This window comes from Cheilinus undulatus, linkage group 5 (assembly GCF_018320785.1).
Source record: "Cheilinus undulatus linkage group 5, ASM1832078v1, whole genome shotgun sequence".
Lineage (NCBI taxonomy): Eukaryota > Metazoa > Chordata > Actinopteri > Labriformes > Labridae > Cheilinus > Cheilinus undulatus.
This window is the reverse complement of record NC_054869.1, coordinates 19,907,642-19,923,838: the sequence shown is the minus strand read 5'-3', so window position 1 is coordinate 19,923,838 and position 16,197 is coordinate 19,907,642. Positions and strand designations below refer to the sequence as shown.

The window sequence follows — 16,197 nt, the reverse complement described above, 5'->3', positions numbered from 1 at the left end:
GGGGGTGTTGTGTTCAGTTGAATTTTTCCTCTTCTTCTGTACATGTTGCAAGCTGGTGGTTCAGTAAAGGACCTGGCTGCTCGGAGACCCCCGCCCCATCACCACACTCAAATCCCTCTGCTGCGTGCACAGCTGCACCGTTCACATAACCTCGCCTGCCCCCTCCTCCTCCCCCCATTCCCCCCCTCCCTTACAGCTAATGATAGCAGAGCACGTCCCCTCCACAAGGCAGCAGCTTTTTCCACTGCATGTACGTACACACTAGCTTGGCTTGCACTAACAAAACGTGCACACACACGTGCACTGTGGGCACAACATTCCCACTTTTCCTCCTCTTTTCCTTGTTTCTCATATCATTCAATTTCTTCCCCTTCTCTTCACCCTGAGAAAAAAATTCCCTGGCCTTCTAACCCCGAGGAAGGCCTGAGAACATTCGCTCCATCTTCACTCCCGTCTTTGTCCCTCAGCTCAGTGAGTGACCTGCATCACAGCTGCGTGTGGGAATTTGAGCGGGTGGGTGTGTTTAGGAGGAGGGTCCAGTGTTTGAATGCATGTATTTGCACATACCTATGCACTTCTGAGCGTGTGATGCATTTACCTAATACACATGTTTCTGTTGTGTGTGTAAGCGGGGGGGGGCTGGGGGGAGGTGAGGGCAGCTCTGGGCTTCTGCTGAGCCTACTGTGCATTATCCCAAATAAACAACTCATTACACGTGTACTTAACCGAGGGGAGCTGGCGAGCAGTGGAAGCTAATCCCCGTTATCGTTCCCAGCGTTTCTCTTCCGATTAGGCTACAGGGGGGAAGAAGAAGAAGAGCCCGAGAAGGTAGGCAGCTCAGAGCAGGAGGAGGAGGAAGAAGAGCGAGGAAGAGGAGGAGGCGAGAAGAAAGGAAAAAAAGCATTTGAGTTAACTTCCCACAAGTGCCTTTCTTGCTTATAGTATCTCCTCCTCACTCTATCTTCCTCGCTAACCCTCTTGCCTCCTTCTCCTCTCCTTCTCCCTGTGGATTTTCACTCTGCTCTTCCTTGTTTTTCGACCATCTCTCAGAACTGGGTCATCGACAGACTGTGCGGCAGCATTTTGAAGAACATGGGAGGGAGGGAAGAGAGAGAGAGAGAGAGAAAAAAAGCATGTTCTTTCTATGAGAACAATCCAAGGCTTCTTTAACAAGTAGCCCGCTTATCAAATTAAGCTGTCAAAAGCACATTAATAACAGGCAGCACAATTCCCTTCACTAAAAAAAGAAGAAAAAAACACATTCTGGAAAAAAAGAGGAATGATTTGTCTTTCAGAGGGAGGAAACAGTCCACCAAGGGCAGTAAAGCTTTCTCCCTCTTGTTCTCTGTCTCTTAAATGATTGTGGGGCCCCTATAATGAAGGGCCAAGATGTAGAGTGCCACTTATTCATAGGCAGAAATATATTTTTGTTTCATACAATAACAAGCTTAACGTGTAGCCTTTTTGCTCTTAAAAAAGGAAATACTTGCACTGGATGACAGATTAAACAGGACAATGTGGAATCAATACTAGAGTATGGAGGCCTTTATGCAAGTTTAAATCTCAAATTATCATTAAAGTAACAGTCTGCCCATACTTTCTTTTTTATTCAGGGTTCTGTGATCTCAAAACCCTGGAGTTTGTCGTCCTGTGCGGATGTGGTTCTCATCGTGGGGGCCGGGATCCCCTTAGGGTTCGCGAAACACTGAGAAGGGGTCACAATATGCCTTCAGAAAAAGCAAAGAATATTTTTAAATGATTTGAAAGTGCATATTTTACCCATTTTTATAAAATTATATGCATGAAATTAATTAAATGTAAAATATAAACATGGCCATTTATGCTGCAAAGGAAGTAATCTTAAAAAAAATCCTTAAAATGTACTTCTGCACACAACTCTTCTGCATTGCATGGCTGTGTTTAACTGTGCTTCCACCACCCTCAGGTACTGTGGCAGTCCCCAGTCTCTGGCATCTGAAAAGTTTGATAAACCCTGCTGTAAGGTTGCACAAGCAGAACGTAAGGGAGAGAAAGTTAACACTCTCCGTGCTGTTCACATGACATACGCCTGAGACGCAGAAATGAAATTAACAAGACACCTCAGCGTGCAGATGGCAGAGAGGAGAGAAACCCACCCTGTGACCTTACACTTAGACAAAGTGTCTCAAAAACAAACTCATTTTGAGGAAGTTTGTTTCTGAGACGCTTCATCTAAACGCTCTGCTCTTTGTAAAAGAGAGCAGTTTTGAATCTCTGCTTTACAGAAGTTGACACTTTCAGCTGATGCTAACGCTAAGCTACGAGTCTTTTGTCATATACTCCTGAGACCGACTTTCTCACACCCTCATTCTGAGTCTCTTCCTGTTTGCTCAGCTCCCCCGAGGGGCCTGCTCCGCCACTGCCCAGAGTGGGCCAGGCCGGCGGTGGATGGATGTGACGTGGAGGCCCCTAGACTGTTCTGGAGGGAGGCTGGAGCCACGACAGGTATCCCCCGCACTTCCCTTGGCTATTTATAAAACCACGAGTCCAGCACGGGGGCCAAAAATAAGACAGAGGCCATTTTTAAACCTAAACTCCACGAAGGCTCAGTCACTGTAACTGCGCAGGCAGAGAAATATCCATCCAGAAATGTTCAGCATACTGTAAAAGTTAAAACTGCCCTTTCTCTGTCTGCTACTGAGCATGCTCCAACATACACATCCAAACACACATAAACAGCAGACAAAAGTCAATATCAAGGCTGAGCTATTTCTGTAGAGAGCACTATTTAGGAAGTGTGGGCCGGGTGCCAGTGTTCTCCTCAGTATCGTCTGGGCGTCACTGCACTGCTGCTGCTGTTATACAAACTCACCTCTTTCCTCTCTCACCCGTTCCTCACCCTTTCCAGCCCCCTTGTTCCATTGTCTCCCTCTCTCTTTCTCTCTCTCCCTGTGTGTGTCTCTTCTACACACACAAGGTTATTTGTTTTTCCACTGGGTCGAACCGCAGTGCCAGGTGAAAGCATCTATTGGCAGGATAAAGAGAGTGGCTGGTGTGAGATCACAAGGCCCCCACTCTGCCCACCAAAGCTTGAAGTGAAGCGGCGGGCTGGAGTTTCAAACAAAGTGCCCCCTCATTCATTATACATGCAACTGCACTGAAAATCTCCTTCCGCAACACCATCTCTTCTCCTTTCCTCTCTCTCTTCTTTCTCTTCCTTTTTGCTCAATTTTTTTTTCCAGACAGAGCATCCATAAAGTATGAATAAAATTAATGACATCACGAGCTGCACTTTGGAAGAGCCACTGTAGGAAAAAGCCATACATCACAGGACAGAAGGAGCTGGGACCAAAAATGTAAAAAAAAAAAAAAAAATGGACAGGGTGAAAGAAAATGGGAGTATGTGGGGGGGCCTTGCTTCGACCTCATCCACCCTCTGGGCTCTGTGTGATTGTACTTCATTATAAGTTAAATTTCAGCTGTGTTTTTGCCAACTTTTTTCTTAATTTTTCCAATTTGTCCTACTTCCACCTAACTTTTTTGTTCAACTAAGTAACCTAAGTGGTCGTGCGTTCAGCTACAGGCCAGCCTCTGGTGTGGGAATGGCCCAGATGACGGTGGAAAGGGAACACTGGTGTGGACTTTGGCAGGACAGAGCCCTGGTTAAGCCGTGCACTCTGCCGAAAAAGAGGGAGAGAGAGAGAGAGCACAGAGCGAGGATCCTTAAAGAGACTGTTTCTCGACTTAGACAGTGTTAACAGCATTTTTCAGCAGCACGGTCTCTTCGGAGTTGAGCGGTAAACCTCTTGATATTTCAGACTTTGCCCAGATATCTGAGACTCTGAGGTGAAAAAAATAAGCATCGTGTTTAAGACTGTTATCTTCCCCTTAGAGGAGAAAAAAGAGACAGATTTATCAATCGCTCCACCTATTATTGGCAATTTAGTGTGACACTGTTTCATCACAGAGAATCCTGACTGGGTAAAAATCCAAAACCTTATTCTTCTGAATCCAAGATCTTCTAAAAATAAGCGGAAGCAGCGCGGATGGGGAGCGGCGGCGGTGCAGATTGTGGCAGCCGAGAGAGCGGTGCTTTCAGATGGATGTGAGCCTGTGTGAGGCCGAGGCACAGAGCTACCTCTGTGCGTCTCACCGGACTCTGTTGCAGAATGACTCGGCTATGTTGCACTTGTGACAAAGATAAATTACAGCCACTGGAAAACATTTCTACATTTTTTTTCTCACTCTCTCCCTCTCTCTCTCAACCCTTCTCCACACCTCTTTGCTTTTTTTTTGGCACTGGGTGTAGCCCGAACGTGTGCCACACTAAAGGGTGATAGTGAGGCGGCGGGGGGGGGTCTGTCTCTGAAAATATATTAGGGGGTAAGAAGTTTGCCCCTGCACCGTTCACAGGTCAGGCTGTGTGTTTTATGATGGAACATGGCTTCTGTCAGCAGATTTATGCACATTTAGACTGGCTGAAAAAGGATTCTCAGTTAAATCTGGATTTACCGCACAGCATGTAGAGTCAGTAATACAGATATACGCTGTTATAGACCAGACAGAATCAAGGAAGAAGTTAATGACCCTCACTTCAACATTTAAGTCCTAACACTGCAGCCTGATGTGAACTATCAAGTGTTTAGACAAAGAAATCCAACCTCTGTTCTACTCTAAATGTTTCTCTCTGTCTTATCAGTCACAGTCTCTGCTCCCTGCACTCCTCCAGCCTCCTTGCCTCCCGGCCCTATCCTCCTGTCCAAATATTTCAGGGAGCAGGCCTCAAGTATGGTGAGGTGTTTCTGCTGTCTCTTTAGGTGGGCTGCAGCTGACGATATGATTGTGTGGTCAGGAGTGCTGAGCACAGACCACCCAGCAGGCAGCTGCTGCCATAATGACCCACAGGCCGGGCAGGAAGCAGGAAACAGGAAGAAGAAGGCAGGACATCCTGTTCTTCCACACGAGTGTGCGAGGCATGACATCACGAAAGCATCATGAAGAATATCTGATCAGATCAGAGGCCAAATATTCTGTCGTTCCAGCTCAAGAAAATTTCATTTCTCTCTCTTTCTGCGCATCTGTCTTCTCAGTTTGCCTTTTCAGCACTCACCCTGACACTGTTTTCCAGACTGCTCCATCATCCCAGACATCAAATCCTACCCTCTTCAGCGCCAGAATAAAGCAGAGAAAGAAATTGCGCTTTTTCATTTGAATATACACCACCAACAACCTCACAAAACCCCGACACAAAAAAAAACAAAACAAAAGCACAAACATTCAGACTCGCAAACAGACGGAGACAACTCGCACATACACACCTCCCAGACACACGGCTCATGCTGACAGACAAACACACAAAGAAACAGCAAACACAAAGCAACAGCACAGCCAGAACTCTACTTTATGCAGAAATATTCTAAAGTGTGTTTTACAATACAATTAAACATCAAAGGCGGAGATATTCCTCTGTGATCTTTAACACCCCAGTGAACAAACCCCACACATCCCCATCCACTTACAGCACACACAAAGTTGCTGAACGTCACCGCTAATTACTAGATAGAGACAGAGGAAGACTTTGCATCATTATGCACAAACCAGGACATATTCAAATATATGCATTCAACTAAGTCTAAACCATTCAAGGACAGTGCTATTTACTTAAGATGTTTTTTTTTTTTTGCTTTTAGGAGTAATTGCAGGCCTTATGAAGACATTCAGACAGGGCTCATCAGGCAAAGAAACATTTGGGTAAACATCTCCAACAGGTAGGACAATGAAAGGGATATCTGTTCAAATGAGTAAATAAACACATGGTGAGGTTGGGCCTTGTGCTTTTTATTGGTGCTGTAAAAATGCACAAAAGGCAACTTTTTCTTCCATGAGGGAGCACCTGCTTCATGCAACACACAGAAATACAAAAAGCCCTTTTGAAGTTAACATCTGCAAAAAACTAAGCAGTATTATCTTTATTCTTTCACATCTGGATTTTTGCAGAATGTGTTTCAAAAGTCAGAGTTGTCTCACGCCAGTTTAAGATATTATATCCCCCACTTATATATGAGGTAAATAGGATTCCCTACAATTGACTCCTATATTAACCTTCTCGTTTGAGCCAAAGGGCATAAAGTCCAATTACAGCACTTCAATATCTACCTGCAGATCTTGCCAACCTGCAATCTGCAAATGAATGTTTTACTGAGCAAACTCTGCAAACCCTTCCCAAAATATTTGAAACCATTAGACCAAGAAAAAAACTGTAAAGCATAGCAAAAGCAGCTATTAAATTATTTGCTTAAACATAAATGCTTCTGATGTTCCCATTAGGAATAATGTTTTCATAGATCTGGCTTTCCATAAGGAGGCAATCTTAGAATGTGTTTCTATGCTGAGGCTGCACAGTGGTTTACTTTACTTAGGATTAAAAAGACTCCTCTTGAAAGCAAGATTTCCAAAGGAATTATATTCCAGATGTATGATAAAGATTAAAGCAGTAGTTTGCCCTATGCAATGCACTTTTTAAACACATGTCAAAGCCCTGACCATGGCACACAATGTGTCCCTTCCCTTCACTTAACTAAAGCTTCACTGAGCCCCTGGTGTACAGCAAAGTGCCCTGACAATCGGCTCAATGCCCCGGCCAATCACGGGGACACGTGACCTCCTAATCCCTCTCTGTGAGAAGGGTAAGAGTGTGTTGTCACTGTTGGTTTTGTGAATCAGCGCCCAAAATCCCAAATGATTTGTCAAGAGGGAGAGGTCTTAAGAGAATAAGAGAAACAAAAGCAGCACAGGGCCAGATAGTGTGGGTGTTGCTGCATGTGTGCATGCAGAGCTACAGGACAGACACAGAGACACTGCATCTGTCTGGACTTTTGTGTGAGTGTGTGTTTGCATGCGACTGCATGCATAGGTGCATGCATGTGTGTTTGTGCAGGGTCTCTGAGATTACAGAGCTTGGCTGACAGAGTCCTCAGTGTGTAATTGTGGGTCCACATGCGAGTGCTCACCTTCCTCTGAGCGGATTAACCTAACGCTAAATCCCAAGAGAGCAACAGGCCAGACAGGCCACACTCAACAACTTCATTGACAATGGGCAGGAGAGGGAAGGCCATGTGTAAAAATCCTTTTATGGAATTATACACTTTCATAGGTTTTGTCACGAGTCAACAACTTTTAAAAATGCCATAAAGAATTTAAAAAACATAATGCACATAAACACTAGATCTTCTTAAATTAATAAATACACCTCAAATATTGCATCAATTTCATACTGCCTTTATCATTTTTTTTTAGAAAACTAAACAAAATTTAAAAAGCAGTAAAAGCACGGGTGTATGCAGGACACTGCACGGTCACAAACATGGTTTACAAACTGCTGTGCACAGCTGCACTTATAAACTGTTAAAAAAATCCCAGTAGGAATAATTAAAGAAATTAAATAGTTCCTGTTGTGCTCAAGATGTTCATTGATTATATGTTAGTTCAGTTAATATAAGGAAACTGCAGCTGCTATTACTACATTTTTTTAACTTTTGAAATTGACACTATTTATTGAGTTAATAAAATTCAGCCATATAATAAATCTGCAAGAATATAACTACAGTGATTTACTTTATTTCTTACATTAATGAGCATGAGTTTAATCTAGTCACTTTAAATTAAAATGGCTCTGAAATTAAACGTCCTTATCTCATCCAGATATTTTATCAGAGGGCCTGCGGTCGAGTTTTTAAGTTAAGAAGCAAATAAATTTAATTATTAATGATGTTGCAACCTGTAAAAGTTTCCACAAGTTAATTATGGTGCCATTAATAATCCTTTCACTGCAACAGGTTCACCTTAGCCACAGGAGACTGAACTTTACAGTTAAAATTACAGTATAAATGTGTTGTTTCGCTGTTGTGAGGAAGGTCTAAATATCTGAAGGGGAGAAGAGGAGGATTCTAACTGAGTCTGAATACAGGAAATCTTCCCTAAAATGCCTTTTTTCCACATCTGTCATTATTTTGGATATAAAAGAATGCCCTAATATATATGAGAGATTGTCTTCTCTTGTGCTGTGCTTGAGAATTATTAATGTTTAAATAATTTTGTCCTTATAAAGTTTTCTTACAGCAGGTTGTCTTCATTAAACCTTTTATTATGACCATTAGTGTAAGTTACACCACTACACAGAATAATAAACTCATACGGTAAGGCCATGCTATGTGCTGTGACGTTCCTATAGTCTTATTAAAATCAAGCTAATTATATGAAATCAGTCTAAGAAAACTTACAAGTTTTTTTTTAACTAAATCATGTAGTTAAACTGTATAACTAGCAGGTTAGAGACCATATTTTAAACACGTGCTGAACTCTTCCTAACTTTCTAAGTGCCATGAAAAGGCGCATTAGAGTAGAACATACTGTATAATGTTGGAGGGCAACCTCTTGAATCGCGGTGTCTCCGGGCTGTGCGCCTGCCTGTGGACACGAGAAAGCTCCACAAGGTCGAAACAACTGTTATCCTACCTGAAGCACGAGACAGCAGACCTTGACTCCCCTAATAGACCATAAACAGCTACTTGATGTCAGCTGGTAATTATGAGGCAGAGCTGTCACCGGCACAAGTCGATCAGGGTCACAACAAATCAATACACGCTGTTACAGTACTTTGTTGATGAGGCGGCGCGTGAAAATAGACCCTCAACTTTCCCCCCTTTGAAGCTTAAAAATAAAGATCATACGATGCAGCGTGTCGTGAATATCTGCTTTGCGAGTGAAGTGCGCTGTACTTACTTTATTTCGCACGAATACTGGTCCGAGTGAAGTGAGTGAAAAGGCTACAAGAAGCGGTCCGCCGGTGCTTTGGTCCGGCCGGGTGACAGGAAGGTTGGAGCCGCTGCTTGCTGGGGACGGACTTCGCCAAGACGCGCTTAAAATCCAGGAGCGCAACTTAGCAGAGGACGTCGCCGGGAGGAAAAAAAGTAACCTACAGTACGTGGTAGGAGTCTCTATAATGTCAGAGCAACTACTGACTCTCTCTCCCTCTCTCCCTCCCTCTCTCTCTCTCTCTCTCTCTCTCTCCCTTGTCGGACAGTGTCTGCGCAGGAGGCGGTGAGGACGCTTCGCCTGGTCTCTCTCTGGCTGCGAGGTGCCGGTGTAGCGGAGAGGAGGGACCCGGTGGAGTGGTGGTGTTGTTGAAGGAGGTGCTGGTGGTGTAATCTGCTGGACGTCTGGATCCTTTATGGGTGATGTTCACTATCTGTTTCTGTTCATTCTCAACACAACCCTGCCCGAGTCTTTCCCTAACCCCACTCCTTCGTCTCCCAGAGCGAGGAGGAATAATCGATTTTTTTTCTCTCCCCTTTTTTTGACTCCTGAAAGGGGGCGGGCTCACATTTCCCAACTCTACTTTAATGAAAGAGGCACGGCTCTTAATGCTTTATTATCGCACCAGCCCCGGTAGAGTGGACGCACAATTAAGTGCTCAGAGAGGACCACTAGAGGAAGATGATGGGGGATGTGTGCTTTAACTAATGAACCAACGGAGAGCGCGTTAAGCATCTGCAGCCCACTTTAGACTGCTGAATCTGAGGCAAATAAGTTCATGTTTTTGTTGTTGCAGGAGCCTTTTGTCTCGTGCATCCCAAATCACATGTGGGGTATTTAAAACTTAGAAAAGATGCTAAATCACCTGAAAAACTTCCACCTTTCCAAGATTTCTTTTTAAAGGGAATGCTCACTGAAGAGGGAAATCTCTCAACTCAAGATAATTTAATGGTAGAAGAGTTAAAAGCATCCTTAAAAAGTTTTCTGTGATGACAGGGACTCATTTTTCCAGTATTATTTGATTTGCATACATTACATTAAACATTATGCTTCTTGCGAAAATAATGACAAAAAAGTGGGATCAACTCATGCATCATGCACGGTAATCCCCAAATAATACCATCACTCCATTCTCAACAGATGTCTCCCATGTCTGCGTTCCCTCTTTTCTGAGTCACCACAAACTTTCCACCTCCCCGCACACGCCGCCAATCATCCTCCAGGACCCCGCTATCTCCTGCAGATAAGCCCTGACACAGACAGTAAGCATGGGGGAATTACTGAGCCTTTATCCACCCAGCCAATGATTTCAAAACATCCACTCTATTAGTGTGAAGATAACAATTAGAACAGCAAGTTTGCCACTTCAGATAAGACGCAGACAGTGTCTGTACAGAGATGTTTCTCAGATAGGCCCTGTAATACTCGGCTTCTTTTGTGCTCACATTATATGGCTGCTGGATCGCTTTAAAGATTGTTAATGGCTGTGTTGAATGAAGCCTGTTATACTGCAACACGCCATCAGGTCTCACTCTTGAGTTTCCATAAATCCAACCACAGAAAAAAAACTTGAGGTTTGCTGAACAATGCTGTGTGATGCACGGATATCCTGATATCAATGCTGATAACTACACAACAGTATCAACGAATACAGAGCATCCATCTTTATTTATCAATAATATAAAGTTTAATTTAGGTGAGGAAAAACTCTAATCCATGACATCTTACAAGACTTCCCTGTAATCTCTCTGTAGAAACTGACTGTTGTCTTTTGTTATCTTCACATGGTCAGAATGTCATACAGCTTGTTTTTTAGTTTTCTTAGTGGGTGAGTATAAACATGGAAGCTAGACAATACATCGCTGCAGACTGGGTCGAAGTGTAATTTGCCTCAAAAATGAGCTGAAAATAAGAGTTGGGATGATATGAAATATTGAGAAAATTGTCTTCACTTCTTAGCAAACAGGCCACTTAGTTTTACTTTGACGCAACACAAATGTGTTCCTTGTTCAACCAAAATACTTGTCAAAAAATAATGTGTTTACCATTTATATTAAGGTTTCTTTAAAGCTCTTTTGTTGTCTTGGTTCTTATATTTTTTAGGTTTTTATGTTTGGGGTTCTTTAGTTGACACGTTATCTATAAGCTCGCTTTTAAAGCTCCTGTGAAGAGTTTTTAGCTGGGTAAGAATCTGTCTGAAATTAATACAGATGCCTCTACACAACCTACAAATGCAAACAAGATTTCTTTGGAGAGAACTGCTTAATAATATAAAGGGCTGTCAAAGGATTGTAATTTTATTTGTGATAAATCTCAGAATTTCTGGTGTTTATCGCGATTAATCTTCCCATTTTGTAATTCAACTATTTTGCATCGAAAATTGCTTTTGTTTCAGTTGGATACAGACCTGCTTTTATTTCGAAAGAAAAGAAGAAACTCTGTTTAGGTAAAAAAAAAAAATATAAGTCATGAACTTAACCAGGAAAAAAGGAACTTGTTATGGAGTGAAAAGGAAAGAATGGAGCAGTAAAAAGGTAAATGTTTGATATCATAAGTTGCATATGACTTTTGACTTTTCCACTGAGGAATGAGACATTAAGGAGCAGTGGTGTGCCTATTTTACATTACTGTGGCTGCAGGGAGATGTTGCAGTGGTTTAACCAAAGTGTGCTGAAAGGGAAAAAAAGCATGATTTAATCACTGTTGAAAATATTAATGCACTAATAATGGACCTGAATCAATCCTGATTAATGCATTAATACTGGCAGCTTAAATAATATCCAGTTATGTTTAATACCTTACAGGGTGTCAGAAATAGATCTTTATTTCCACAAGTATCTTAGCCCTGCTTGATGTAAATATCCTGCACTTTCTCGTTCAGCTTTACTGTAAAAAAGCTCACTTTGGTAAAATGCCTCACTTCATATAAACACTCTCACTGATTAATGTGAACTATCTTAAATTATCTTATCTACCTCATGTAAATCTGCCCACATCCTTGCATGTTTTACACTCTGATCATGTCTAGTCAGCATTCTTGCAGCCTATGCACATCCTGCAACCATATAATCAATGCTCACAGATTTGTAAATACTAACAAGAGCTTGTGCATATTAAAGTCTCTTTTTTTTTTTACTTTTTCAGTTTTATTATTTTTTTTATATAATTTGTTCAAATGTTGGGAAATTAAATTTTTCAGATTTCAATAAAAGTTTTGGGGGAAATTTGGGGATTTTTTCATTTTTTCATGGAAATTGAGAGCAAAGCTAACCAGAGTCAACTTCCTTGGCCAATAAAGCTGATTCTGGTTGTATGGGATAGGTGTCAGACAATGGTATTCACAGCATTCCGCAGAAATGACATTAATTTTAAATATTCTTTGCCAAAAAATCTTGGAAAATAAATAAAGAGAAGACTTATTGTCAAAATACAATTACACATGCACAGTACAAGATCCACAAAGAGATGAACTGTATTGCTTTTTCCACAGGGGGCGCCAAAAGCAACACAATCAAAAAGTTCCTCATAGCTTCCTTTAAAAGTTATACATGAATTAAGTTATTCTAAGGGTAAAAACAGAGTTAAATCATATCTTTGCCAACTATTTATTTGCAGTGAAGCTTGAGATAACACAAAATAAATATTTTAAGAGCAGCGTTCACACATGCAGCAATTTAATGTGCTTTACAGAGTTAAGAAGAGAAGATTTCGACGTTAAAAGTGTTAAAATACGATTTATACTAAGAGAAATAACACATAGGGCACTTTTTTCTCATTTTTTCTGTTCTTTCATAATGTTTATTATTTGGTATTTTAATCTATTTTCTTTTATCGCTTATTTAGTAATTGTATCATTTTTTTTCTGTTTCGTCTAAGCTGCATTTTCACATCTTTTGTCCATTTTTGTTTAACTTCATATTGGCTGTATTTTATCGCCGTGCATTGGCTTGCTGTTTGTTTTCTTTTTGTTGCCTCCTTAGTTTTCTCTGATGAGCCTAGTCAAATCATTGTGTGAACTTTTGTTTGAAAAGATGCCACACAAATAGAGCCATCATTATAATTCAAGAGATATTTTACATTTCTTGCTGAGATACAGACAACAGGATTACTAGCTTAACTTTCCTCTTCTGTCAATGCAGACTTCATAAGTGTAAGTGGACACCCAGCAGCACCCTAATCTTTCCCTCCCTTTCAAGTTCACCTGTGAACCCAGCCCGTCACCCACCTAGTTAGTCAGTCAGGGGTGGAAATGCCGGGACATGAAATCAGTTAATAAATAAATCAAGCCTGCTAATCTGCTTGACGGGCGGACATTACAGCCTGTAACCGAAGCCGCTGGTGTCTGATGACTCAGAGTACTACCTTCACATCTCCAGACCCTTTAATCTTTAATAGCGTTTCCTCAACCCCAACCCTCTGTGATAATCAATAGTCTGTTAGACACTCATAAATGCAACAGGGCAGATAGCAATAACATCAGTGAATGTTTGTGAAAGACAAAGTTTCCCACTTTAAGACCTCAAAACAGCTTCTACTAGGTACAGCATGCTCATACATACCACGTTCAACGTTCCTTCGTCTTGCGTTCGCGCAGTCTTTCTTTGCTGTCTGTCAGATTCAGGGGAGAGGGTCCTTTCAGTCACAATGCATGAGGTTGTCTTTGGTTTTTGGCACCTGTGAGGAAAGGAAACACAGGAGGAGAGAGAGAGTGAAATGGTAATTGTTTGCATTCACCTTGTGAGCTTTTTCCATGTTAACATCTTTGTGTGTTTAATGTACATGTGAAATAGAGAGAAATAAATGGGGGGAGGTGGATGGAATATATTTGAATGTTGAAAAAAAAATCATTAAACGAGGCAAACACTGGTTCATGCATATTCATAATGACTGTCTGACTCGTCCACTGGGATAAACTTATAGTGAAACACACTAACAGACTCATTCTGCGCTCACACATTTAATGCAAAGCAGGGAAGACCTACTGTATATTTTGCTTTTGAGACTGCCAAGATGGGGGTCTGTAGCTACATCTGAGTGTCAGAGAAGGCATTATAGTCAGATTATTGTTGCACTGAATTCTGCTGTTCTCAGTGTGCCATTCTTTGTTTTCCAGGGCTGATTAACTTGGTCAGGTACACAGAAACTGTGCAGAAGGCCCTCTGATGTGGGTTAATACTGTAGGAATGTGTTATTCTCAGCCATAGTATTTAGCTTTTAATTAAAATGAACTGGATGATTGGCTCTGTGCTATCTGAAACTTTCACGGCCTAAATCATTAGCCATTGTTCCTCCCTCACACTTGTACAAAATCCTGAACTCATGTTTAGAAACGTGTGTAAGCGTGTGTCAAGTGTGGGCTGACACCCTAATCAAAGCCTGCTGGAGAAAAATCAACAGTTGGCCAGAACAATTATGTAATTTCAAATATGTCACAGGCACTCTTTAGGCTTTTGGGTAAATGCAATTTTCGGGAGGTTTGGCATCAGGCGTGCATAAAAAAGCGAGCAGGGGAAACTGCAACTTCATGTTAAGTCAAACACATAAGTGCGGTTTGCTGATATTGATCTTGCTTGGATTGTTTCTTAAGCCTCTCCTGGCAGTCACTTCACAGCATGTGTCACACGCACGCACATGTAGAACAGCTCGGCTTAAAATGTGTGTTTTTTTGTAACGCGAGGGAGAAAGAAAGGAATGCCTCTCTCTTTTCGCTCAATCAAAAAAAAAAAAAAAAAAAAAAAAAAAAAGATAAACACAAACACATTTCCAGGGCAAACAGGAACAGCCCGGGCTCAGTGCAATCTGTTGTCGATCATGCTCACGTGAAAACACAATCTGCCTGTCACAGTCGATGATGTTGTCAAGCTCCCTGCCTCTCTGCTCCTGAGAATTAGCCAGCGACGGCGAGACACATTTGTTGTGTGTCAGATATGTTTTGAGGATGCTCCCAGCTTTGTGTGGTATTTACTGATTTCAGTCGTTCCTCCTGCGCTCGCTCCCTGATGAATCTCAGAGACATTTGAAGCTTTGACACCAGATTGATGCTACATGATGTGACGACCAAATCCAGCACAGGGGGGTACACAAAGACCTGCAGGCCAACTCCACTCACAGGCTCAGCTGGTGATCCATAGATCTTACACATGCTTGTGTGTGCGCATGCAGGTGTTTGTGTGTCTTTGGGGTAGACTGCTATCGTTTGAGGGGCAGCCCTGAAACGTTTATTTTTAGACTCATGTCTTGGTACATCATGATGATATTCAATGGGACAACTGTAAATTAATACATTGTTTACTCTGAAGTCTTACTGCTCACAAATAAGTCACATATTTGACAAGTAAAAATATCCTCATCTGGTCATGACAATAAATCTGCATTACTTGTCAAACAAGTGAAGCAGTCAATATTGTGGACACTTGCTCACATGCATCTTCTTTTTGTCTTTGACAACAGGGCTAGCACCAGATGATTTGAGAGTTGCTTAAATTATTCCTGTGTTTAAAGCTGTTGACCCAGGCTACTTTAAGAACTATGGACCAGTATGTATCTTGCTCTGTTATGCAAAAGGATGATCTTTCATCTAGACTCAAATCCAGTCCAATCCAATCTCTACAAACATCAGTATGGGTTTCAGAAAAGTCATTCCACTTATTTGGCTCTATTTTGCCTCACTGACCAAATTAGTGCCACCCTTAACAAACACTGTCTAAGTTGTAGTATTTTCTTCGATTTTTCAAAAGCCTTTGATACAGTCAAGCATTGTATTTTACTTGATAAGTTGCATAAATATGGTTCTCAAAATATTACATATCAATGGTTAAAAATGATCAGAAGCCAATTTGTTTGTGTTGATTGCAATTAGAGCAATTATTTCTGATTAATATTAGTGACATGTCAGATGTCTCAAATATTCTTTCACCAATTACATTTGCACATGACACAACTCTAGGTAATTTCCATTGAGATTCTCTTCCTTGATGCATAACGCTAACGTTGGTTTAAGTGCTAATGTAAAATGGTTAAAATTAAACAGAGTGGTGCAGGAATGAGTCCTAAAATGTGGAAGTGAGCTAGAATTTTACCTCTTCTGGTTCCCTCATCTGAATGTCTATGGGATTGGGCTTTTGGTTACATGCCTGAAATAATGTCTGTGGTGCAGTCTTAATTTTGTTGACTAAAACTATGACTAAAAATGTTCATCAACAGCCTCTTTTCCATAAGAAAGACTAGATTAAAACTTGTCAAAAATAGATCTTTGATGCATAAAACTGACTAAAAGTAAGTTTAGTTTTCATCAAGATGACTAAAATTTGACTAAAATGTAATTTAGTTTTTGTCTGACATTCAACATCTCTGATATTTCTCAACTGTGGGTAAATCTGTCAAATATAATGCATCTGTAGCTAT

General features: G+C 41.3%; 1 protein-coding gene across 7 annotated transcripts in view; it reads right to left on the bottom strand.

Moving 5' to 3' along the window:
* mef2cb (myocyte enhancer factor 2cb) overlaps positions 1-16,197 on the bottom strand; it is a 94,869-nt gene that overhangs the window by 64,515 nt on the left and 14,157 nt on the right. For 6 of the 7 annotated variants that reach the window (XM_041787166.1, XM_041787170.1, XM_041787171.1 and 3 more), the window contains exon 2: positions 13,353-13,467. The gene's annotated coding sequence lies outside the window, so the exon portion shown is untranslated. Of the gene's footprint in view, positions 1-8,760; positions 9,286-13,352; positions 13,468-16,197 lie in introns of those variants that run through there. The other variant, XM_041787165.1, reaches the window with a different exon arrangement.